Source organism: Urocampus carinirostris, chromosome 2 (assembly GCF_059441175.1).
Source record: "Urocampus carinirostris isolate Australia breed hairy pipefish chromosome 2, RoL_Ucar_1.0, whole genome shotgun sequence".
Lineage (NCBI taxonomy): Eukaryota > Metazoa > Chordata > Actinopteri > Syngnathiformes > Syngnathidae > Urocampus > Urocampus carinirostris.
The window spans coordinates 45896403-45923263 of NC_142350.1; the positions used below are offsets into that span (position 1 = coordinate 45896403).

Here is a 26861-nt window from a genome sequence, read left to right on the forward strand (position 1 = left end):
CCGGCGCCGCCGCTCTTCCACGGAGGTAAATATTAAACTGCAGCAAGCAGGGGGGACCAAAAGAGGAGAAGAGGAGGTTGTGAGTTAGGGGGGGGGATGCTCCGTCCCTAATCCGGCGCATCGATCAGGCGGGGATGAGGGTAATATATTATTTTGACAAGATACGATCCTCCGACGCGCACCGCTATCCCCGCCGATCGATTTCTTTCTCCTTTTTTTCTTGCCTTTTCTCCCCCTCAGAGAGAGTTTGGGTGGGGGGGGGGGGGGTTCGAATGTGTGGGGGGCACATGCATTTGTTCACTGGAGTGTGGACGCTCGGTGACAATAGGAACAGCATTAGGAAATGTGAAGAAGGCGATGAGGATGGCGGACAAACAAGGCGGCTTCTAAACGGCTAAATCACGCGCTAAAAAGATGGATGGAGAATGCGGAAATTCTGTCTCTCAACCCCCCCGCCTGGCTCTACTTGCCGACACCAAAGCTTTTCGTGTTCGACCACGTTAAAACCCCCACTACTTTTCCAAATTTAAACAACAAAAACAAATCTTGTCTCGAGACAAGTACAGTAACCCCTCGCTTTAACGGGATCAACTTTAGCAGTTTTTCTACTTCGCAAAATTTCATTGCGCATTCTGATCAGCTGAATAGTTGCCCGCCCCTTTTCTGCCTGTGTCTGCCTGTGCGTCAATAACATTGTGGTCTCAGTTGTAAGCGAACGTGAAACAGCTTGACCCACAAAACATAAATATTTTTCAATGTCAAGTTTCTCTAAAAGCCACCATGACAACAAAACACCCATAAAACCACCAAAAGGCAAGGAAGATGCTTTCTATAGCCAGTAAAGTTGGACTTTTTCACATGCAAAAAGAAGATAAAAAGCATAACTTCCCAAAATATTATAATAATATATTGTCACACTAATAACGTAAGTTTCTAATTCACTTTTTAGGGGCCAGTTTAAGATAAAGCTGCTTTATCTGCACAAGTGCACAAGTAAGTCAACCAATCATATTGCATAAAACCATTCAATAGTTCAATAAAGAAGAAACAGAAATTATTTGAAAAAAATACACATTATTATAGTACAGTACTTTTATTTGTTGTTTGAAATGTTATTTTTCATGCCACATTTTTGTTTTCCAATTATCCACTTGATGGCAACAAAATATCATCTGGAGTAAAGTGGATCATGTTCTGAATCATTACAGTGGTGCTAGAGCCTGTAAGTTCATTTTGTTCTTTGGTTTCAATGTATGATAAAGTATTTAATAAATCAAATAAAAAAAGTTTTTTTTAACTTTTTGGAACCACCATTTGCAAAAAAACGAGGAATTACTGTAGTTTAGTTTGCGATAGATTTATCTTGAAGCGAGAAAAAGTCGTTTTGTTTGAACAAACCGCTCCAGCAGTTGCATTACATTTCCATTTTTATAAAAGTTTGCCACTTGTGGTCTCAAACAACATGTTATTTTTTTGTACATTCTGGAGACGGATTGTATTTCGTGCGTAAAAATGCTCAATAAAATCTATGGCTTTTTTTAATGTCAAAAGGTTGGCACGTATGCACCTATTGTAAAGTTTACTGTCCCCCCTCCTTCACACCAGCCTCCCCTCTACCTATACTCGTGCCCCCTCTTCTCGCCTCTATATCGCTTTGTAAACTGTGTCTAAATGCTAAATTCACGGATCAATTTTTTATCCTGCCCTCCCTCCCATTTGGTCCTGTCCCCTCGAGCCTCGGTCTCGCCGTCCTCCCATGATGAAGGGTGTCCTAGCGGCCTTCCGTCCTTCCAATGAAGTCCAAAAAAAGAAGAACATTCGGCGGAAGGGAATCGATAAAAAGTGACAGCGTGATACGTCGCTGCTTTTTTTGTTGTCGTTGTTTTTGTTCAATGGCGCCGCAATCTCCGAGAAACGCTTTTAAGCCATTACGCTTTTTAACAAAAGCTTCGTCCGGCCCCGGCCGAGCACTTTGCTCTTAAAACGACGTAGTTGGCCGTTTGTGTCAAATTGCTCGGTAAAATTGCGAATCCGGTAGCGCCCAACTGTCCATTCCACTTAAAAGAAAGCGCCAGAGCAAAAAGTGTGACAGACTACAAGAAAAAGACAAATAAATTACATTTTTCACCCTTCGATCATCTGTGTTTGTAAAAGTAAGCTGGTGGGAAAACAAAAGTAAGTATTAAAAGCTTTGTCGAGTCGATTTCAGGCTAAAACTCAGGAAGATTGATGCGGCGATTGCTTCAACAGCTAACTAGCTTGCTTTTGGTGTCAAATTTCAAAACAGGTAGCACTCCACTGTCAGTTCCACTTGAAAAAATTAAAACAAACAAAAATTGCATTTTGCACCATCTAACTTATCAACTAGCAATGACGTCAAATAGACGTCAAAGGTTAATTCTAAATAAAGTGCCATTGACGGCTTTGGATGTTAATCCACCGTTTTGCAACTAAGTAAGCCAATTGGAAGACAAAAGTGAGGATTAAACCTCAGAGATGTCCTGTAAATTCTTTTCAAACTGATTTCAAATTAAAAGCCCAAAAAATTGATGCTACTACACAACCGCTAGCTAGCTTGCTTTTTGTATCAAATCGGGAACCCGGTAGCGCCCAACTTAAAGGAAAGCGCTAGAGCTAAAAGAGAGACGGACAAATAAATTGCAGTTTTGACCTGTTGGTCATCTATTTTTTGACAAAGTAAGCTGTTTGGAAAACAAAAGTAAGAATTAACCCTCTGAGATGTCCTGAAATGCTTTGCCAAGCCAATAGCAACCTGAAGCTAAAGAAAATTGATGGTACAACCGCTAGCTATCTATAAAGAAAACAAAAAAATGTAAACCCACTTTTAAAAATCAACAAACTTATTTTTTGGGTTAAATATTTACACATAACAGACGTACTCGATGTACAAGCAATATATAATATACTTAACAATCTTTTTACGTTAAATTAAACACGTCAAGTCTAATTATGTTTATTTGTGACACCCTTAATCACAAGGAGACTCAAAGGGCTCCATCCCCTGATCTAGATCCTTCATGAGGGCAAGGATAAACTCAAAAACCTCGACATGAGGAAAATGAAGAAACCTTGAGAAGGGATAGCACATAAGGTAATTCCTCTTCCAGGATGACCAGGCTGCAACGGATATTACAATAACAAAATAATACACAGATATTGTCAACATGAAATCTAAGTCTTGATTATCATTACTTTTATACTTTGTTTATTTTTTCCCAAGTATTTCTGCAGCACTTTTCGTTCCCTTAAAAATAATTCACTTTGTATTGTTGTTTGACTGTTTTCATGCCAATTTTCTTTGTAATGATTCAATGTTCGATAAAAAGCATTTAACAAAAACAGCTCGCAAGCTTGCTTTTTTGTGTCAAATTGTAAATCCGGTAGTGACCCATTCGACTAAAAAAATAAATAAAAAAGTCCAAGAGCTAAAACAGTGACAGACTACAAAAAATAATAGAAAAGTAAATTGCATTTTTTATCTTGGAACACATTCACTACCACTGATAACTGTACACATCAAAGGTCAATTCTAAATAAAGTGCCATTGAGGGCTTTGGTTGTCAATCCCCTGCTTTCAACGAAGTGGGCAGGCTGAAAAGCAAAAGTGAGGCTTAAACTTCTGAGACGTCCTGGAATTAAAAAAAACATCTTGCACCTTTTCAGAATTTATCCATCCCTGACGGCTTGCACACATCAAAAATCAATTTAGAATGAAATGCCATTGATGGCTTTAGACGTCAATCCCCCGCTTTTAAACAAATTAGGCTAGTGAGAAATTAAGTGAAGATGTCATCTTTGCGATGTCCTGAAAAACCTTTGCTGAGCCAATGGTGAGCCTAAAGATAAGAATTTTGATGCTAAGCTATCTTACTTTTTGTGTCAAATAGCTCGGTAAAATAGTGAATCTGGTAGTACCCTCCTGGCCTTTCCACTTTGAAGAAAACCCGCTATAGTTAAAAGATTGACGGACCACAAAAAAGGCAAAGTTCGGTTTCTCGACAGAAGAAAAAAATGATACAACCCCCCCAGCAAATCACGGCTCGTAAACACACCCCACCAAAACGTGGCTTCAAATAAAGGAGCATCAATAAAATCCGAGTTGGTCCCGAGACAAACTAAGACAAATCGGAACCAAACCTGCAAGGTCAAAATCCTCGCAAAGATTTTTGTTGGCAAGTATATATTGATCTGCTGGGGGAAAATGTATTTTCTCAAACCAAGAAACCTAACCTTACCCTGTAACCCTAAACCTCGAATCTATCCTTCTAACACTAACACTAACGCTTAACCTTACCCTCTAACGGTATAACCCTCACTTTCCAACCCTAACACTACCCACTAACCCTACCCCTATAACCCTTACCTTCTAACCCTAACCCTCCAACGCTAACCCTACCGACTAATCCTAGCTCTCGCACAATAGCCCTCAATCCCCACACTCAATCCTTCCCTCTAACTTTAACAATCTAACCCCTAATCCTACCCTCTAACCCTTATTCCTCTTACCTTAACCCTTTAACCCTAACGCCTGAGTCTAACCCTAGCCTTTAATCCTGGCCTTAACTAATAACCTTAACCCTAACCCTACCCTCCAAGACCTAACCTTTCCTACTAAGCGAGGGCTTGGCAACCGAAAATCTTGAAAGAGCCTTATTGGACAGAAAAAAAAAAAAAGCAACATGTTTGGAGCTGCAAAAAGTTAAAAGCTTAATATAAGCTTTATATATCAATGTTCATTGGAAAACTTTAAGAATGTTTGTGTCATGTGTTTGCTCCTGCAGAAACCATATCATTTTCCATTATCAAGCATTTTGGAAAAACAGCAGGAAGCCACTCAGTAGCGCCAATTAGCCGTACACGGCTCCAAATCTGCCTGTTGCTGTCCCGCATCTTGACCTTGCCTCTAACCCACCAACCCTTAACTCTCCAACCTTAACCCTTTAACCTTAACCTTACCCTCCAACGTAATGCTTTTCAATTGTTTTCTGTCACGCTCCCTCTTTGAAGAAGAAATCCTCTCGCGTCCTGCCCTTGTTTACTTATCCGGGTGAATTATTTTTTCATGGGTTCACATGAAGGTCTGCTACATTTCATATCTTTTGCACAATGAGGAGGTTAAATGTAAACAAAACACTGTCAGTGGGAGCGCCACTGCTCCCTAGTGTAGTGGAGATGCTATTGCACTTGATTCCTTAGAAAGTTAAAAACAAAATACCCCGAGCCCCGCGCCCCCCAAAGATGCCCCCCCAATGACAGACCGCCCCACTATTTGAGAACCATTGCTCTAACTTGACCCACTAACCCCAACCCTCCAACTTTAACCCTCCATCCCAAACCCTACCCTCTACCTCGACCCTCTAACTCAGACCTGGGCACTCCGGTCCTGGAGGGCCATACGTCCTGCCAGATTTTGAAGTTTGCTCTTCTTTAACTCAGGTGATACAAATTATAACCTCGTTAGCAAGCTAGCAAGTGCTCGTTAACGATACTGGTGATTGGAATCACCTGTATTGGATCAGAGAAACCTCAAAAATCATGCAGAACATACGGCCCTCCAGGACCGGAGTGCCCAGGTCTGCTCTAACTCTACGCTTTAACCCTGACCCAAAACACTCCAACCCTAACCATCGAAGCTTAACTTTCCAACCTTAACCCAATCCTCTGACTCTAACCCTTTATGACTTATATGTCGAATAAATACTAATCTTCAATATTCAATATTATTCAGTGTTTTTTTTAGCATAACTGATAAAACAATTTCCCGTTGTTGTTATCACAGCCATTCACGGTTTGCGGATCCCTTAACCGCCAGGGTTGTCGTGGCACCTCTTCCTGTGGTGTGTCATGGGCGAGTACAGTTTGGCGGTTTTATTGAGCAGGGGTTTTCTCTGACACATGAAGCAGCTAGTACTGGTTTCCATGGTTACCAATAATAGGAGAATCCTTCTGACCTGACTTAGATACAGCACTTTCAACATCTGATCACTGTTGTTTTCGGTGTAAAGCGTCATCCCGTTATGATTAATCGTTCTGGTCCTAATTACGACAACTGCAACTACTACAAAACCCAAGACCGCCGTCTTCCGTGCTTCCGTTTTTCCGGCCGATTTCTTTCTCCGGCACCGGCCGTCGCTCCCATTGTGCCATTTTCTGCCACTTTGAAAGAGAGTCCGTATTGCGAACCCACACCCCGCCCCCTGCTGCGAGGCAGACGAGCAAAAAAGAGAGAGTGAGAGAGATGGGGTCAAGGTGAGCTCTAATACACTATTGATCGGCCCCAATTGAAAACCTGATGGAAATTTTACCTCCCTCCCCTCTGTTCCTCCCCAATCTCTGTGTGACCCCCCCCCCACCTTATGCCCCCCTCCCTTTTCCCCTCCGTCCGCCTCTTCTTCCGCTGAATGTCTTTTAATCACGCCCTTGCACTTCTCTTTTCTTCTTCTCTTTAAATCAGTGCTCTCAAACTTGTAGCCTGGGGGCCAACTGCGGCCCGCGGGATGATAGTATGATTCCCCCTCTGTAATATGACATTTTAAAAGGACCATGTGCATTATTTAGCACCCCCTAGTGGTGAAAAACATTTCTTGAATAATAAACAATATTGATTGAAATAATAAACAAAAATTAATAAACTGTGATAAACAGCCTTTTTTAATTCTTTTTTTTTTTTTTGCTTTTTTCCTCTTTTTCTTTTCTTTCTTTTTCGTTCTTTATTATTTTCTTGCTTTTTCTATATATCCTCTTCGTTTTTCGTTTTGTTTCTTTTTCTCTGTTTCATTTTTGTTTTTGTTTTTTCTTTGTGTTAATGTTCCCTTGCTGATTAACTCTTTTTCCTTTTCTGCTTGTTTCATATTTTCCTTTTTCTTTTTTCTACTTTTTTTTCTATTTTCTTTTTAACCACTTCCCAACATTTTTCTTTTTTCATTTCTTTCTATGCAAAAAGCCTGGCAAAAAATGAAATGAAATGATCTGCATTTATATAGCGCTTTTCAAGTCAATGACTTCCCAAAGCGCTTTACATTGTGCTTCACATTTCCCAATAGCGGCCGTGATCTGTGCAGCCATGTAAGGCGCTAACCTGCTTATTGGGGGTATTGGGGGTTCAGTGTCTTACCCAAGGACACTTCAGCATGTAACACAGCCGGGATTCGAACTGGGATCCCTTAATCCTAAAAAGATCGCTCTACCTCCTGAGCTACTGCCGCCCAAAAAATAAAATGAAATGCGTTAGGTCCGGTCACTTTGAGTCCCTGTAATTTGTATTCATCCTTGTGCATTGTAGAAGTCGTTATGTGTGGCACTAGACAATACATTCACATCTAGTGGTCGTATAATGCACTGTGACTTTCATATAAGTGCCACAACGATGGATTCATTTATTACGAATTGAACAATTTTCATACTGCAGTAATTCCTAATGTTTCTTTTTATTTAGGGATTAATTTTGTGTACGGAATTTTAAAAATTGATATTTGAAAACAGCGCAATTTTTTTGGGATCCTTTTCGTGGAAAACCCAATTCGACCCAAACTCATCAAGACCCTAGCTATACCCGCTCCAAGTAAATTGAGTTTGAGACCTGTGCTGTAAATCTTTCCCCACTGTTTCTGTCATTCTCTCATCACCGCCCCCCACCTACCCTCTCTGAGTGCGCATCAGATGGTCCATTTCTGGCTAACCCATTGCATATTGATCGGCGTGGCATGCAGTGCGAAAAGGGGGATGCACCACCGCCGCCGCAGTGTATTAAACGCCAGAAACGTTTTGGAGGGGCAGGGTGTGGTCAGAAAGAAGCGGGGGTCCGTCGATAGCCGGTGACTGTCAACAGCGGCCAAGTGGCCTCTTCAACTAAAATTGAAAAGAAATCGAGAAAAAAATTAAAGGGATCATACCATTTAAGCGTTAAATTAAAGTGAGTTTGCTATGCTAATCCAAATGCTTCCATAACATACATCTTCTGGATGAAGATTTCCATTCTGCTAGAAATCACTCCTCTCTATCTGACATTGAAAGTAAATAATGGAAAATTTGACCCATGATCGTCATTTAATTGTTGCGAATGCTAACATAACAAACATCTTCTGGATGGAAATTTATGGAGATTTATATCAGTGTTGATAATGTGCCTCTCCATCTGACACTAAAAAGAAGTATGAAGAGATTCTTGAGTGAATTATTGTGATTCAACTGTCAAACTCAATCATGTTCCCTATGCTAATGCTAATGGTAACACATCAAACATCTTCTGGATTGAGATTTCCATTCTGCTAGAAATAGCACCTCTTTATCTGACTTAGAAAATAAGACAACAAATATTCGACTGAATGATCACAATGTATCGGTTAAATTCAGTTACTTTCTCTATGCTAATGCTAACATATCACACATCTTTTGGAAGGATATTTCCATTGTGTTAGAAGTAGCGTCTTTCCAACTGACATTGAAAAGAAATTGGAAAAAATACGAGCGAATAATTAGTTGATTGGTGATAAGTTGTCACAATGCTTCGCAAAACAGTGTGCTGCCATCTAAAGGTTAAAAGTGGAATCATGGTAGGAACACCTTTACCACTGCCACATGGAACTTCTGCACCCTTGAATCAACAAGGAAAGTTGAAAGAACTTACTATGAGATGGAAAAATACTCTCGGGACAGTTTGGTCTATGTAAGACCAGATGGAAAAACTTCCCAGAGATGACAACTAATGAGGGCCACATCTTCTACTATGGTGGATAAGTTCTCAGAGACGAAGACTGAAGCACCAAAATAAATTGTAGGAAAACACCGGAAGAAGATAAAGCCGTGGGTTGGAATTAAATTCTCCTACAGTCCGACACGAGGCAAGAACTAAAGAAGAAAAGATACAGCCCTGGAGGAGCAGCCAAGTATTTAGCAGTCAACAAGTAAATTGGTAAAAGCTTGAGAGAAGCAAAGGAGAAATGAATCGAAAACCAATGTTCGGAGTTAGAAGAGTGCCTCGACCATAGCAATTCAAAGAAAGCCTTCCAGATTGTAAAAGATCCAGCGCAATCAAAGCAGGCAAAAGTCAGCAGCATTCAGGATAAAGAAAGGAATAAGCTAACTGAAGAAAAAGAGAACATGAATAGATGGACAGAATACTGCACCAAACTCTACAACCACCCGACACAGGGAGACCTTAAAAATTCCGGCCCACTGGAAAGTGACGACTTCTGTATCCTCAGAGAAGAAGTAGAGGCAGCAATTAACTTGCTGGAGAATGGAAAGTCTCCGGGACAACATCCTATCAGAACCCATACAAAATGGTGGCGAGCAAAAGGTCCTACTGAGTAGATTGAAACCACCAGCGGAAAACATCCTAGCCGAAGAACGGCCAGGTTTCATGGAGGGAAGGAGAAACACAGAACATATATTTAATCCGCGCATACTATGTGAGAAGTTTCAACAACCCCAGAGAAATAATGTTTTTGTCGATTTCAAGAAAGAGTTTGAGAGAGTATGGCAAGTCGCTTTATGAGCCACCATACGGAAGTATAAAATGGGCCAGAAAATACTTTAGACTATTGGACAACTATATGCCAATGCCAAGAGTGTGGTACTGATTAATGGTACCATTGGAGCGTGGTTCCAAACCAGTCAGACAAGGCTATATTCTCTCTCCAACTTTGTTCAACATCTTTCTGGAGAGGATCATGTCTGAAGCTCTGGAGCAACATTGAGGTACAGTCAGTATTGGGGACACAACATGACTAGCCTCCGTTTTGCTGATGATATTGCCGGATCGGCAGGAGACGAACAAGAACTCATGGATCTGCTCAATTGCCTGGACAAAGTATCAAGCAAGTATGGCATGGAAAACAGCACAGAAAAAAAAGAATGAGTAACAATCTCCAAGGTATCACCACAGGTATATTCTATTCTCTAAACATCACCATCAACTACAGAGAGCTAGAACCTTTCACCAAATTTAAATGTCTTGGAGTTGTCATCAGAAGAGGGTTCAGAACCATAAATCATGGCCAGGATAGCTCAAACCACAGCCACTCTTGCCAGACTTAAATCAATTTGGAGGGACAAGAACATAGCAGTGAAATCAAATATCAGACTCAAGCAAGTGATGGTTACTTCCAACTTCCTCCACGCTTGCGTGACATGGACTCTCACAGCAAATAAGGAAAAGAAAATCCAGGCCATGGAGATGCAATACTCCAAGAAACGACTGGGCATCATCTACTTAACCCATGTGACAAACGAAACGATGCGCAACACCAGGGCACATTGGACACTACGAAGAACTGATGTTAACTGTGAGCAGACGGAAATTTCAGTGGTATGGTTACGTCACAAGATCATCAGGACTGGCCAAGATAATTCTCCACTGCACAGTCCAAAGGGGCAGGAGTAGAGGAAGACCAAAAAATAATGGATTTGTCCCAACTTTGCCTCAACCAAAAAACAGGCCAGGGACTGACAACAGTGGAGAAAGCTGTCCTCATTGGTGCCCCGACGACCCAGTTGGTTAAGGGATCCGTGAACCGTGAACAGAAAGCTTAACAGTTTTGAGCTATACGATCAAAATAATTGAGAAATGGGGAAAAAAAGGCAACTAGTTGCCAGTATTAATGCACTGAAAAGTGTGCTTCCAATTTAAACTCCAAAGTGGAATTACATACAAAATAAAAATAAATACAGAATTAACTTAATAGTCATGAGATATAAATAAATAAATAAATAAATGTCCCTTAAATGAAAGTTAAATCCATAAGATTACGCTAGCACAGCTAACAAGACATAGCGACACCTTGCAGAGTTGAGCAGATAACGAGTGTGTTTGATTTATGTACCGTCAAGTCCGTGTGGCGCTAGCGCCCGTATCACAAGCAAGATCTCACAGCGGCAATGGGACCCCCATGTCGTCTTCGCAGGCGATACAAATCACAAGCGATAATTTTGTCCTTCACTTGCTTGAGATGTTAATATATTAGCTTCCCATTTAAAAGACGGAATTTTGAAAAAGGAAAAATAATACTGAAACAGAGTTTACTGTTAGCCACTGCTCACACCTTTAAACATATACACCTAGTCCTAAATTTTGGTCACTGAATTTGTTATGAGAAAAAAAATGCCTTCTTTACCTACCTACCAACCTACCTGCATACCTAATTACCTACCTAACCACCTAGCTACCCAATTAACTATTTCTCTCTCCCCCTCTCTCTCTCTCTCTCTCTCTCTCTTCCACTCTCTCACTCTATACATCTATCTTTCTATTGTATGTATATATCTACCTTATCTACTGTAAAATATATCTAATCTAATCAAAAGTTTTTTATAAATTCGGATTTGTGTGTGTGTGTGTGTGTGTGTGTGTGTGTGTGTGTGTGTGTGTGTGTGTGTGTGTGTGTGTGTGTGTGTGTGTGTGTGTGTGTGTGCGATTTATACGCTCCGAAACGCCCAAACCGATTTTTGTGAAAATGTACAGAGTTGTACTTTAGGCCTCTGGGAGTGTCTTTAGCAAGGTTTGCTGGCAATGCACCCCAATAAATACCAACAAAATTGCTAAACATGTGCCTTTGTTGTTGCAACCCAAGGTCCTGCCTTACAAGGCCAGCAGTACCGGGAGGGCAGACACGCCCTTTCCCATTGGGTGGCATTGTGAACCAACGTCACCTCCCAGTACATTGCAATCAATTGGCCCCTGAGAGTGGTCACATCTGAGGCCAATCTGTTTATTACCCAGAGAGAAGATGAGCTGGGGAAGAGAGAGTACCAGTCCCTCCAAAATTCTGTGGTAAGCGGCCAGTGGCCGAATCTTTTTTGGGAAAGTGAGAGGAGGAATTTGGTTCTGTTTAGAGGGAGGAGAAGACAGGACTGGACGGAAGCACTTCCTGGGAATGCTCGAAGAAAGGCCTGATTTGATTTGAACTGTTTGCTTTCTCTGCCACCTACTACAGGAACCCTCTGATCGGAGAAGAACCTTTGTTGTTTGTACCTCATCCCCAATTTCCCCGAATCGTTTTATAATATTCAATAAACTTTCTTTTGTTCGAATCTGGAAATCTGTCTCTTGGTTGAGTGTTTCCAAGTGTAAACTTTGCCTTTGATTACTCGGTTGCCACATAGTGTACAAACAGCTCTGGGGGTGCATGTGGTTTTTATAATAATAATAATAATAATAATAATAATAGACGACAAGATAATATAATGAAGGGAAAACAACGTGGTTTATTTTCATTACATAATTTAGCCGACTTGTTAAGTATAACTTTAGTCATCTGTAAAAACAAGTTTATAAAAAAATATAACATTATTTTATACATAAGATATATATTATTCTGTCGGAAAAAAAATAAAATAAAATTCAAAAGTGATTATTTTTGCAATTGAAACATTTCCACTAAGGCAAAAAATAAATTTTAAATAATTGATGTAAATGTTCCCTACAATAAAAAAACATTTAAAATAAATACATATTTAATGATGCACATTATTCAAAATGTAAAGGCAAAAATAACAACTATTACATAATTAAATATGCCTTTACAATGTAAACATTCACGAGGTTAAAAAGTAAGAAAATTGAATAACTAGAAACTTTTAAAATGTAAACCAGGGGTCTCCAACGTGGTGTCCACGGGAACCAGTTGGCCTTTTAAGAATACTTGAGTAGCCTGCGGACCGGTTTTCAAAATAGCTCACCAATGATCGGTCATCTAGGAAATGTGATTTCTAACTGGTATGATGTTATAGTGGTTGACTGGGCCTGATTTACTTCTAGTAACTACAACCTGGTAATAAAATAGTAATAACATAAGTTTTTATTCTAGGAATGCGTATCAAACTGGTAGCCCTTCAACAATCAGTCACAAAAAAAACCTGTCATCTTCAATAAGGTTGGTGACCCTTCATGTAAACAATACTGTAAAGGTAAAAAAATGAGATGTAATTTGACAAGAAGTCAAAGTTTGGGTGCGTGTACTACATGAGGTTTTATCGTAGCATGTTACTGTATTTGAACAATGTCTGATCAGTCGACAATGTCAATGACCAAAATAGCAAATTATTGAATGTAACGGGAATCGAACCTGGGTCCCCGAGAGAGCAGAATCCTAAACACTGGAAGACCAGTGAAATAGATAGATAGATAGATAGATAGATACTTTATTCATCCCCGAAGGGAAATTCACTTTTCCAGCAGCATCCCTAAGCTGAGAACAATCGAAAATAACTGAGAACAATCGAAAATAACACGGGAGCTGCTGGAGTGGCTGCCATTCGTGACGGCGCCGGAGAAACGATTCAATTTGAATCATGTACAAACAAACAAACAATTGAATCATGTACAAGAAACGATTCAATCTGAATCATGTACAAACAAACAAACAATTGAATCATGTACAACAAACAAACAAAATATTTATGTTTCAATAAGTGGAGTGTTAATAAAATGGGGGGAAAATAATTTCTGATACTGATATAACCAGGTAAAACTAATTTTAAGTTACCTGTCCAAATGAATGTTGTGCCATCTCACCTTTCCCACTCTCTCTGCTCGCTCCTGAAACTTTATCAAATAGTCCAAAATTTTACCTCATCTTCTCCGCTCACCTCGTCGTCCTCTTCTCCTTCCACTTCGCACTACAGAGACTTTTTAGCTGAGCCGTCTCTCATGACACCATCCCCTGATCTAGACCAAACTAATGCAAGCAAAAATGCAATGGCAAAGCAAAGCCACTATGTTGTTCCTATGTTATTACCAGGTTAATTATTGGAAGTAGATAGATAGATAGATAGATAGATAGATAGATAGATAGATACTTTAAGAGTACGTTATCAGGACTTTCGGTGAAAAACTAAATAATTAAGCAGCAAGACCTCAACTCGCAAAGCTCTCGGATAAATGATTGCAAATACTCCAGGTGAATAATTCAAGTACTTTTGTCAAAACATTTGCAGATTTCAGAGATAAATCAGGGGAAGAGAAAGATGCTCCAAACAGAGAACGATTTTGAGGACGTACCCGACTGAATGCAGACAAGCGTGCTGGTGTCAACCAAGTTTTTGGAGGTGAGTTTGTCGCGTTGCATGATGGGAAATATTCTAGGCGCCGCCACCGCCCAAATAGATGGAAGGCATAAAGGCATAAGGTTTTATATCGTTAGGACACTGCTTTTAGTGTCATGATTTGGACCAATTGGACCCCGCCGCGTGGCGCCAGCTTTTGTCATGGTTGCCACGGCGCCCAATTGGCCCCGCCCATGGACACCAGCTGAAGCTCGTTGATAGATTGTTCCCTGTCACTACTTAAACGCTGTCCTGTGAGTCGCCTTTTGTCGGAGCGGCTGCGAAACTCCGTTTTGACACATCAAGCCCTGTTTTCGTCCGTCCTGTGTTTTTGTTCTTTTTTTCCTCCCGGCCATCGATCGTTTTTTCGCCCGCCCTCGACTCGGCTTCCACTCGCCACAGAAACACCGCTTCGCGTTACGAGCAATCTACTCCCCGGGACCAACGATCCAGTGTGCGCTCCTTTATCCTTTCCCCAATAAAACTGTGAGTAACGTTACATGAGTGGGTTCTGCTCCCTGTTCTGGACATTTAGTCACGGTACCAGAGAAGAATGTTAGAGAAGAGAAAACAGGAAGTTGTCCCGAAAGATATAAATAAATGCAAAAAGCACAATGTTGGAAACCACTTTGTATCTGATGATGAATCGAACTTTGAAGGACATTCAATGAATACATTGTAAATTTTATATTGGTGTTTTGTTCATACTGTATCATGTCAATACATGATTTTAATCATGGCCGCACATATTCAACAAGACTTAGTTTGAGCTGAGAAAAGTGACTCAAAATGTGATTTTTAATCATAAATTAGGGTTGAGCGTCATACACGATATTTCGTTTTTTTATACCATGTAAACATTCCATAATGGGGCTAAAAATGACCAAAAGTGGAGCTCTGTATTTCCCACTTAGCTCTGCAGCCAACTGCTTGCCGGGATTTGAGCGTTTACGGTCTCTCGGGGCGTCTTCAAAACGCCGGCGAGGGCGATAAGAGCGACGGTGAGGATTTGTCAAACGGCGTCCTATCGATTAAGTGACCTTTCACGCCTGGCGGACACTCCGCCGAGTGCCGGCGGCACACATAAATGGAAAACTGACACGCTAAGCCTTAACTTTCCACTCAGGTGAGGATTGCAACAAAGTAGAACTATCTTCTCCAAGTAAAACACACAAGGTATACGTAAAAAAATAACCCAATTTGGGTTAGGTGAGGACCAATCCACTGTATGGGTTATTACAACCCAAGTTCTTGGGTTTATGTGAAAAAGAAGACAACCCCAAAATGGATACCTTTAAAAAATTGACTACCTCCCAAAACTTGACAGATTTTTTCCTCCAAAACGTTGGGGTTGTTGGCACTCAAAACGGGTTCTTTGAACAAAATACTTGCTTCTAAAGAAATGTAGATGTTTTCCTTCCTTTGCCTCCCCATGCACAAGGTTACATCAATTTCTATATGATAGCCCTCAAAAGTGGATTGTTTATTAAAAAAAGAAAAAACTCCTATCAATTATTGGAGTTATTTTGACCCAAGTTGGGTTGTTAAAAGAAGAAGTCACGCCAATTTGATCCTCTTTTTTAACATTCCCCCTAAAATGTATCATTTTTTTTGGGTTGTCTTGTTAAAAAATCACAAAAAGACCTACTTCAAAACAAAGACTGATTTATTTCCTTCTTTTGTAACCCCCACACCCCCTAATGTTACATACATTTGTGTAAAATAACCCTCCAAAATGGTTTGTGTGTTAAAAAAACAAACCAAAAACACACCATTTAAGTAGAGAAAAAAATGATTTAGGTGTGGACCAACCCATTATTTGGGTTATTTTGACCCAAGCTCCTGGGTTGTCATGAAAGGGAAAACACTCCTTTTGTTTCTTTTGATAACCCAAAACAGTCATTTTTTAAAGAAATCTGCGCCCCAAAAGTTGGTTTGTTTTGTTAAAAATTTATTGCACAAAAGACCTAATATATTTTCCCCAACTGAAATGAAATGAAATGATTTGCATTTATATAGCGCTTTTCAAGTCAAGACTTCCCAAAGCGCTTTACAATGTGCTTCACATTTCCCAATAGCGGCCATGCAGCCATGTAAGGTGCTAACCTGCTTATTGGGGGCATTAGGGGTTCAGTGTCTTGCCCAAGGACACTTCAACATGTAACAGGGAGGAGCCGGGATTCGAACTGCGTTCTCTTGATCCCAAGACGCGCTCTACCTCCTGAGCCACTGCCGCAATCTCCTTTGCGAACAGCAACATCAATTTTTGTAAAATAACCCAAGAACGTGGCTTGCATTTTAAAATAAAAATCACACACATTTGTTAAATGAAAACAACTACACAATTTGGATAAATTCCAGTGGGTTTTGTAGTAAAAATAAATAAACTCTAGTCAAGTTAAAATAAATATGCAGTCCAACCCATCATTTGAGTAATTTTGACCAAATCTCCTATGAAAAGGAAACACCCCAAAGACCTGATTAAAGAAATTCAGATGTTCCTCTCTTTGCACCAAATTACATCAAGTTGTGTGAAATATCCATAAAAGGTGGGTGTGTAGTAAAAAATAACCCAATTTGGGTTAAGAGTATATGATCCATTATTTGGGTCATTTTGACCTAAGCTCTTGGGTTGTTATCAAAAAAGAAAGTACCACAAAGTTAATCGTGTTTATTTTAAACAACCCCCCCAAAATTGTCAAATTTTTAAACCTGTCCCTCCAAAATAAATATCCCCCACCTTTTTTTTATACAGAAAACAAAATTAAACACAGATTGGGTTATGTTGGAACAACAGACAACGCAAAAGTTGGATTACATGGATTCAAGTCAGGGATTGGTCCATTTTGTTTGTACCTCATTTTAATATTGTTTCAATTCATTGAATGATTATTTAGGATAAGCTTTCACCATTCAAAAGAAAAAAAACAAATTATTTTTTAAATTATATGAAATAAACATAAAATACGAAAATAAATGACATAAAATAAAAAACATCACGTTAACTATAAATATGATATATATTTTTGTCCTACCTGTCTTGGGCTCCGTCGCCCAGCCTCAGAGAATGACCTGAGGCCGAAGCCCGACCACCGTCTGTCGGCCTCACACGAGGGTGGCGATTGCCGCTTCGGTTCGGTCCGGATTTGGATCGCAGAACTTCAGAGGATCCGGAAAACAAAATGAGAGAAAATAATCGGAATATTAGTGCAGAACATGATTAAAATCAGCAGGAAAAAGAGAAAAGACAAAAAAGAATAACAGATTTGTTCAACTTCACAAACCCATAATTTACTTTTAATATGTTTTGTTTATTTATTCGATAAAATCACACATGCAGGAACAAAAACGGACAAAAACAGCATGCACGATAAAACCAATCAATTTGTATTAATTATAATGTGTTTAAATTCATTTTAAAACTCTCTCGGGCCGTTTTAATTAATAATACTTGATTTTATCCGTAAAAAAGACACATACACATACTATTTGGCGTAGAGTTTGTGCCAGTCAGGCGTTTCCATAGTTTTGTGACACTCGTTCAAACTCTGAAATCGATATATTTTATTGTTATTATTATTTTTTTCGTTAGTTTTCTAGTAGTATTCCAGACTGGAGGAAAACAAATATTGACTTCGGGTATAGGTCATATTATTTTATTTCTTCTAAATTCGTTATTCGTTGTAGGCCCCACAACACGCTCTGGACTGTGACCGCTCAGGTGCGCTTCTTTTCGTCACGTGACGCTTGGAAAAGCCAGGAAAAGAAGGATTTTAATCATTATTTATTTTTTGTTTGTATTTTTTTATTTTTTATTAAAATGTATGATTCAATTTGGGTTTATGTCACTTGGGAGAAGAACAAAAAAGAAACAGGCCTCGATGCTTGGAGAAAAAAGACAACATCTATTAGATTAGAAAACGAATGAAGTGAAATTTTAAGTTTTCCCACGAGTAAAAGAAATAATACGTCATATATATGTACGTCTTTTTAATTACAAAATACAGTATAGAAAATAAATGGCTAACGAGTGAGGGTTTAAATAAACCCGCAAAACACAACCCAATAATGATGATGATGCTTATTATTATTATTGTTACTTTCCTCTATTCAAAATACAGTCCATGCTTTGACTCTCATAATTTTCCACCCAAAACCGTAGTTTATACTATTATTATTATTATCATTATTGTTATTATTATTATTATTGGTGGTATTATTTCTATTTATATTAATATTATTAATAATAATAATAATAATAATAATAATAATAATGAGTTGCCACAATGATAATAATAATATTAAGAAAAAATATATATAATTAAGGAAATATGTAATTTAAAAAAAACAATAATAATAATAATAATACCATATTTATATAAAAACAAAATTACCGTAATAATATTACAATTATAATGCTAACAACAACTTGGGCTGATTTTGTGCAATGAAAACTTAATTAAATGCTAGATTTTATTTAGCAAACACGCCTCGAAAATCCCCATTAATATTTTATCTAAAAAAAAATCGCCTGCAGTTTTATAAAGCAGTCTGATGCAAAGTTGCGTATTGACTGCGCTGGCATGTGCGCGTATTTGTGCGTGTTTGTGAGTGTGTGCGTTGAAACATCAAGAGGAAGAAGAAGAAAAAAAAAGAAAAAAAAGAAGAAGACGGGCCTTGGATTGAGTGTATCCATCGATTGGCCTCTTCATCTGCAATAGTTACATGCGCATATCGATCGGCAAACGCTGTTTATCTGCACCGATGCCAGCACAAATCGTTCACGGGGTCGCGCGCATTCCAAGTGCGTGGAAAGTCGCGTGTGGAATGCGTGGCCGCTTAACGGGGAAAGTTAAAAAGATGACAAAGGTATGAATGGAGAAATTGGTGTTTATCCAGAGATAACCAAAATAAAACATCTGAGAAACACGGAAGATGATTTTATTGCGCCTGGAAAGTTGCGCGTGGAAGGCCTAGACGCTGAACGGAGAACAAGAAAATGACAAGGGTGCAGGTAGGGCAACTGCGGTTTAACCAGAGAAAACAACAAATATATAAAAATAAAACGCAACCAAGAAACACAGCAAAATGATTAAATCATGCGTGGAACGACGCGTGTGTAGTGGGTTGACTTCCAGTAGAAGAAAAATAAGGGAAAAGTTGTGCAGCTACAGGAAACAAAACATTAAGACTTTAAAAATCATCAATATACTCCAGTCCACGCGTGAACCTATGTAGAAAGTCAAGTGCGTAATCCATGGACCTCTGGCGAAAAGAATGAGGGAAAAGACACGAATATACATTTTAAAATAATACTTTTTGTCCACAGAAAATATGGAAACGCCACCCAAAAGACGCTAAACGCGTCACGTGCGTAATTATATGATCTTTTGGCGAAATAAGTGACGGAAAAGACAAGAATACAAGTTAAAAAAATATATATCCACAAAACACAAAAAGAAACCTCTAAACACCACCAAAAAGATGCAAGAAAATTGCATCCACACACAAACGCATACAGAAGGTCCCACGCGTAATACGTGGAAGTCTGTAGAAGAAAGTGTATGGTGAGAGAAAATGTTGTGTGACACTGAACGCCAAAATACATGGAAATACCGCCGAAGTTGACACGAGATAATTGAATTGCGCGCAAAAATGCACAAGTGGAAATGTCCCGCTCATTATACGTTAAAGTTTGCAAACAAGTGATAGACATGACATAAATGCAGGGGAGGGGGAAAAAACACAGAACACAAAAACAAACCTATAAAAACTCCAAAACAGCAAAATAGTTTATTCCACGCGGGAACACGCACGGAAAGTCCTGTGCGTAACGCATGGGCGTCTATCGAAGAAAATGAAGAAAACGACACGAGTGCAAAGGGGAAAATGTCCCACAGCTAAAGAAAACAAAGAATAAGTCAAGAAAACATCGCCAATAATAGTACATGAAGAATTCCACGCGCGAAAACGTGCAGAAATCCGTGCGTATAGTGCGTTGAAGTCTGGTGATGACAGTGAGAGGTAACATACATGGAAAAGGAAAAATGTCGCGCAGCTAAAACCCACTCAAAATAAAACACAAAAATCCTCCCAAGAATACAATGCGTGGAAGTCTGGTAAAGAAGCTTGAAAAAGTAGCAAGAGTGTACCGTGAATGAAGGCATCTCGTAAAGCCAAAGAATACAATATATGGAATAGGAAAACACCTGCAACCAACAAAGACGCAATAAACGATTTAATCGCGTGTAATCCCGCTCGGGAAGTCGTGCGTGTTAGGCGTGGACGTCTGGCAAAGAGAGTAAAGAAAATTACATGAATGCAGATACAGGGAAAAAATGTAATACAGCAAGAGAAAACAAAATGGAATATATAAACTCCACTGAGAAACACGCGAGACGATTGAATCGCGCGCAATACGCGTGGAAAGTCCTGTGCGTAATGCGTGGATATCTAATGAAAAAGGTGAAATAAAACATGACATCAGAATTAGAGAGAAAAATGACGCGCACTCTCAAAACACAATAAATGAAACATAAAAACACCAACCAAAAACACGCAAAATTATTGCATCTGCACGCACGAAAGTTACATGAACACGCGTGGAAAGTCCCATGTGTAACGCATGGACGTCTGGGGATGAAAGTGAAAGAAGTAACGTGTGCAAATGAGAAAAAAATGTTGTCTATCTACGGAAATTAAAATAAAATATAAAAAAGACCACCCCAAAAAACACCCAAGACAACCCGCAAACACTCGAAAAGTCCCATGTTGCGTGGACATCTGGGGATGAAAGTGAAAGAAGTAACATGTGTGCAGATGATAAGATTGTTATCAGTCGACGGGGCGAAAACGGAACATAAAACCAAAAACACGCAAGATAATTGAACCCAAAAGTTGCACGTGTATTGCGTACACGCTCAGCAGATAAAGTAAAAACAATTATCTGATTGCAGTAAAAATAAAATGTTATTTATCGACAAAATCCCCAAAATCCACAAAGAAACACGGGAGATTTTTCAACTTGCACACGTGCCCAGGAGCGCGTGTGAGTTGAAAAATCTCGCGTGTGCACACGCATGCGCTTGTATAATTGACTGACGGACGCAATTAGGCTTGCGTGGAGGTGAGCGCTCCGATAAATGGGGACACTTAAGGAGGCTAATCCGGAACACCGCGTGGACCGGGACTCGATACACGCGTGGTTGTATGTTCCATATAAAGAGAGAGGATGTGAAAGCGGGCATCAATTACACCCAACTTTTTTTCTCTAAAAGAATACGCAAAATTCAACTAAAAACGAGTTGGAAGCGTGCGTAAATTACGCACAAGTTTTTTCTCTATTTCAAATTAAACTACAGGAAAAAATGGATACGTGCGTAATCACGCACGCACCCCCCCACAAAACACGCAAAATTCACATAAACACGATTTGGATTCGTGCGTAAATTACGCACAACTTTGTTGTCCCGCCAAATAAACTAAATAAAACACGCAAACGCGCGCGATAACAACCAAAAGCAAATGTGCCTCACGCATCCACAACACGCATGACACTTTTCCCGCGTGGAAAAAAGCAAAAAAACGCACCAGAATCCTTAGTGGGGGAGGCAGGAAAAGGTCAAACTCACCTGGCACTGTTTTTCCTTTTCTTTCTCGTTGTTTTCTTGTTTTTTTTCTTTTTGGCGGGAAAGTGCGCAAAGGCGTCAGTCCATCCGAGAGGTAACGCGCGACCAGCGAGCACAACTAGCGTGGATGGCGTGCAGGAGGTGAGGAGATGCAGTGGGGGGGGGTGGGGGGAGTGGGGGGTAGTGGGTGTCGGTCGGATGCGAGGGAAGGATGCAAGGAAGAGAGGAGGATTTGTCTCTCTTTTGCGCCCCTCTCCCTCTCTCTCTCTCTCTCTGACTCTCTCTCACTTTCTCTCTTTTGTGCACGTGCGCGCGTGCAAGTAAGTAGTTAATTAGTAAATCCCCATCCGCGGCGCCTCGGGTCGGTTTGTTTTCCCCGGTCGACGCGCCGTGAGGAAGGAGAATTTGAAGTAGGATTCGACCCGTTTCCGCTCCCGTGTCTCATAGATGAGGCCGGCGAAGTGTGTGTGTGCCTGACACCCCCCCCCCCCCCCCCCCCCCCTCACGCTCCCCTCACGCTCCCCTCCTTCCCAAATGCCCCGTAGGGACGCTCAAGTTGCAGCGTTCAAGGCCCCCCTCTAAAATAAGCAGATTCGTTTAAAGGGTAAAGCCAGCCGGCAGATTTTTGGGAGTTTAGTTCTGGGTTTAAGCTACTTCCTGGAAGTTTTAGAGGACGTGATTAGTCCAAATGTTTCACTGTGATTTAGGTCATTTAAAAAAAAAAAAATATTTTCTTTTTTTATCAGGGTTAAGGTCTGATCTTGGTTTAGTGTTTTTATTTTTACTGGCAAATTATAGGACCTTGGTATTGGCTTGCAGATCTTTTTCCTATATTCCGAAGATGTTCCTGGTGTTAAGATCTGGGTTTCTATTAGAGATTGACTTTAAAGCTCTAGTACTAAGGCAGAAGATTATTCCAAGTGTTTATTCAAAGTGTGTTCCTGACTTTGATATCATTTACTAGTCAACCAACAAATAAACCAACCAATCGAGCATCGAACTGACCAGTCAAGCAACTGTCACCTGTGTCCCGACGGATCATCAACTTATCGTGGTGGGGCACTTTGTGCGTCTCCATGACCCCTAGAGCTATGTCGGCGGGAGTCTCGTACTCCTGGTAGGGTTACCCAAGCCGAACAGGTCGAAGGGTAGAGTCCAGACTAAGAGTGATCCAAAATGTGATTATTAATAGATTGATAAATCAATCGACCAATGAACTGTCCAACCAACCAATCAATGAACACTCCAGCTAAACATTTGATCAGTAAAGAACATCCAACAAACCGGTTAGCTATCCAACCAGTTAACCAACTAATCAACTATGCAACCAGTCAACCAACCAATTAACAACTTGACTAGTCAACCAACCAATCGAGTATCTGACCAACCAGTCAACCACTCAATCAACTATCCAACAAACCAAACAACTATCAAACCAACCAGTCAAATAAAAAATCAACTGTCCAACCAAACAGTTCAGCAACCAATAAACCGTCCAACAAATCAACCAATCAACTCGTCAACCAACCAATTAATTATCCAACCATACAACCAAGCAATCAACTATCCGACCAGTCAACTATCCGACCAGTACAACAACCAATTAACTGTTTGACAAGTCAACTATCCAACCAGTCAACTATTTGACCAGTTAACTAGATAGATAGATAGATACTTTATGCATCCCCGTAGGGAAATTCACATTTCCAGCAGTCTCCTATGTTGTTAAATAACAGATTAACAGGATGCAGTTTAGCCACAGCAGAGTGGATGACGTCACACGCTAGTCCAAAAGTTCAACGTCCCTGAGCAGATGGAAATCTTTGTGCCCAGAGATACGCCACCTCGTGTTAGCGAGTCCACCTCCTCTCCGCTTCCCGCAGGCTTCCGTGTCTCTGTCTAACACCGCTGAAGCCGGGTAGCTCCGGATAGCTCCGGGTGGCTCCACGTTAGCGTCCGGGATGCTAGACGTGAGCCACGTCTCCGTAAAACACAGCAAACTGCACTCCCTGTGCGCTTTGATGTTTTTCACCAGTTCTGCCATTTCGTCAGTCTTATTTGGTAGAGAGTTCACATTTACTATAATTACGTACCGAAGACTTATAAGGCCGCTCCATCCATCCACGATAGGCCCCCTCATCACGCCGGCACGAAAATTCTTCAGGGCAAGGAGTTGATTCCTCGAATAAACGCACTTTTGTGCGTTAAAACCCATAACTAAAACTACCCAACCAGTCAACCAACCAACCGACTATTTGACTAGTCAACCAACAAATAAACCAACCAATCGAGCATCGAACTGACCAGTCAAGCAACTGTCTACAAACAAGTAAACTACCCAACCAACCAACTGACCAGTCAGACCGACCTGCCTACGATCCAAGAATTAAATCAAACACTGAATCAATGAATCATAATATATAGCATGTGTTGCATATTTTACTGTGCTGTGTTGAATCGCACATGGCTAGGCTGTGTGAAAATATTTTATCAAAGACGGATTTCTGACAAGGAAAAAAAAATAACAGGAGGGAATCAGGGACTGATTCTTGGCTAGCGTCCAATCGGCTTTTTCAACGTTAAACGCTCAAAGTGTGTGTGTGTCCGTTTGGGTGCGTTTCTGTGTGTTGTGTGTATGCACGCCACAAATCTTTAAAGGTGGCTAACGAGAGGTCGCGCCCCGTAGCGGCTTGCGGCCTTTAAGATTTGGCATAAAACTCGGAGTCGCTTTTGACGGCGTCGCCACGGAGACGCTCCGTCATCGACTGGTCCTAACGTGCTTTAATTGTCCGATCGATCGTCCGTCGGACGCCGCCTAATCAATTGGCTAAACCCGCGGAAGTCCTTTAAGTTAATATGACCAGAAGATCGGGCCACGGAGTGGACTCCGCTTCTCCGGCCGGGAGGAAGATTGGAAAGACAGTAATTAAACATACAGTAGATAGATAGATAGATAGATAGATAGATAGATAGATAGATAGATAGATAGATAGATAGATAGATAGATAGATAGATAGATAGATAGATAGATAGATAGATAGATAGATAGTTACTTCATACTTTAGTAGACTTCCTGGATACAGCAATCTCGCTTTACGACATTTTCACTGTGGAAGAAGCTGCTTTTTGGACTTGCTTTAAGGCATCTTCCAAACTATAAGACATCAACAAAAAATCACTACGGGGTCCCACAGACTTTACAGTGATTGTGCGTATGTCCCAAAGATTCCTGTTTGTTATTGGTTGACATAATATAAGATGCTAGTCTGCAATTGGTTGCTATCACAGTGTCATGGAAATACAGACATGGGATTGTTTAAACTACCTCTCACAATGTTTAATTTCTCTCTCTTTGTTCAGGTCAGATTCTCATGTAACAATCTTGAATTTGTTTAGCTATGGGTTCTAAGACTTGCAAAACATGATAACCATGGAAAACAAGTTTGAGATTATCAAGAAATGCGAAGAAGGCACATGCATCATTACTCTAGTTTAGCTACATGGCTTTAACAATCAACCACCAAGACAATTAAAGTTCACCCCTTGGATAAGGCAACCCCAGCTTACAATTTATTTTACTTTTTGGCCCCTGTTTATGGCATTTTACCCACTTTACCACAATCACACAATTTGTTTGTACACCAAAATCTAAAAATGTGAACTTTGTGTTGTTAGTGCATATGACAAGTTATATGTCCAAAATGCCAGTCTATTTTCAGTTCATGTTATATAAAATGCAGCTGTTAATGATTTGCATCGTGGGATTATGAAAATACTGATATGTCATTGGCTGAAATACTTCCCACAATTCCTTTTACACTTGCTTTTTAATTTACAAAGAGGTAATCCGAAAAAACACAAAAAAACACAAATATCATTGACTGAAACACAAAATATGTTTTGTTTGATAGTGCGAATGTCTCAGAGGATTAGCAGCAATTATCTTGTTCAAGACATTAATTTTTTTTTTTTTCGAGTGCTCTTTTTCTCTTTTGGCACACAAATTCGTGCAAAAAAACTTGAATTTGTTTAGTGAAGACTTGCAGTGATGCTAAAGGGAGAAGCAAAACACGATAACCATAGAAAATAAGCTTGAGTTAATAGTGAAATACAAAAAGAACATGCATCATTACTCCTGCTAAGGTGCATGGCCATAACCTGTCAACGATCAGGACTATTATTAAAAATCCAGCGATGCTGGAGGGGAAGCAAAAATATGATAACTATGGCAATGAAGCTTGAAATAGATAAAAAACTCGAAGAAGGCACACAAATCACTACCCTGGCTTTATAACAAGACAATAACCTTACCAATTGACATTTACGACAATGATTTAAATCTTGTAAGGGCATTACAATTCTCCATGCTATAGGTGAAAAAGACATACATCAGTCGCACTGGAGAATAAGTCACATTTTATTTTATTTTCAAGTCAAGACTTCCCAAAGCCCTTTACAGTGTTCTTCACATTTCCCAATAGCGGCCGTGCAGCCATGTAAGGCGCTAACCTGCTTATTGGGGGCATTAGGGGTTCAGTGTCTTACCCAAGGACACTTCCACATGTAACAAGGAGGAGCCGGTATTCGAACTGCGATCTCTTTATCCCTAGACGAGCGCTCTATGTATTCTGAATCCTAAAGTGATTAAAGATATCGATCGCACTAAAGTATTAGTCCCACATTGTTTAATTTTTGCAGTTTGTGTATTTAGAATCATTGAAATATATTTAATCTATTGACAAGGACTAATTCTCGGCCTAGAAGGAAGACAATGCTAGCTTTTCTTGCAAAGGAATAAAAGACTAGATTTTGGTGTACAAGGAGAAAGCAAAAAAATGTTTTAACATTTTCATTATAATCTCCTGTCTTTCTTCCCCTCTGCATCCACCTGTTACTTCACTCCACCAGCTCAAGTAACGTCTCGCACACAGGTAAACAAAATGTCATTTTTCCTGTACATTTAAGACGTGCATTTATTAATTCTCATCTCATCTCATTAGCTGCACCGCTTATCCTCAGTAGGGTCGCGGGGGTGCTGGAGCCCATCCCAGCAATCATCAAGTGGGCAGGGGACACCCTGAACTGGTTGCCATCCAATCGCAGGGCACACGGGGACAGACAACTCACTCGCTCATTCACACCTAGGGACAATTTGGACCGGTCAATTCA

At 40.1% G+C, this 26861-nt stretch overlaps 1 protein-coding gene across 2 annotated transcripts in view; it reads right to left on the reverse strand.

The window, feature by feature from the left end:
• erfl1 (Ets2 repressor factor like 1) overlaps positions 1-26861 on the reverse strand; it is a 91981-nt gene that overhangs the window by 51842 nt on the left and 13278 nt on the right. The window contains exons 1-2 of one of the 2 annotated variants that reach the window (XM_088327991.1): positions 21696-21792; positions 17100-17223 (exon numbers count right to left, since the gene is read on the reverse strand). The gene's annotated coding sequence lies outside the window, so the exon portion shown is untranslated. Of the gene's footprint in view, positions 1-17099; positions 17224-21695; positions 21793-26861 lie in introns of those variants that run through there. The other variant, XM_088327992.1, reaches the window with a different exon arrangement.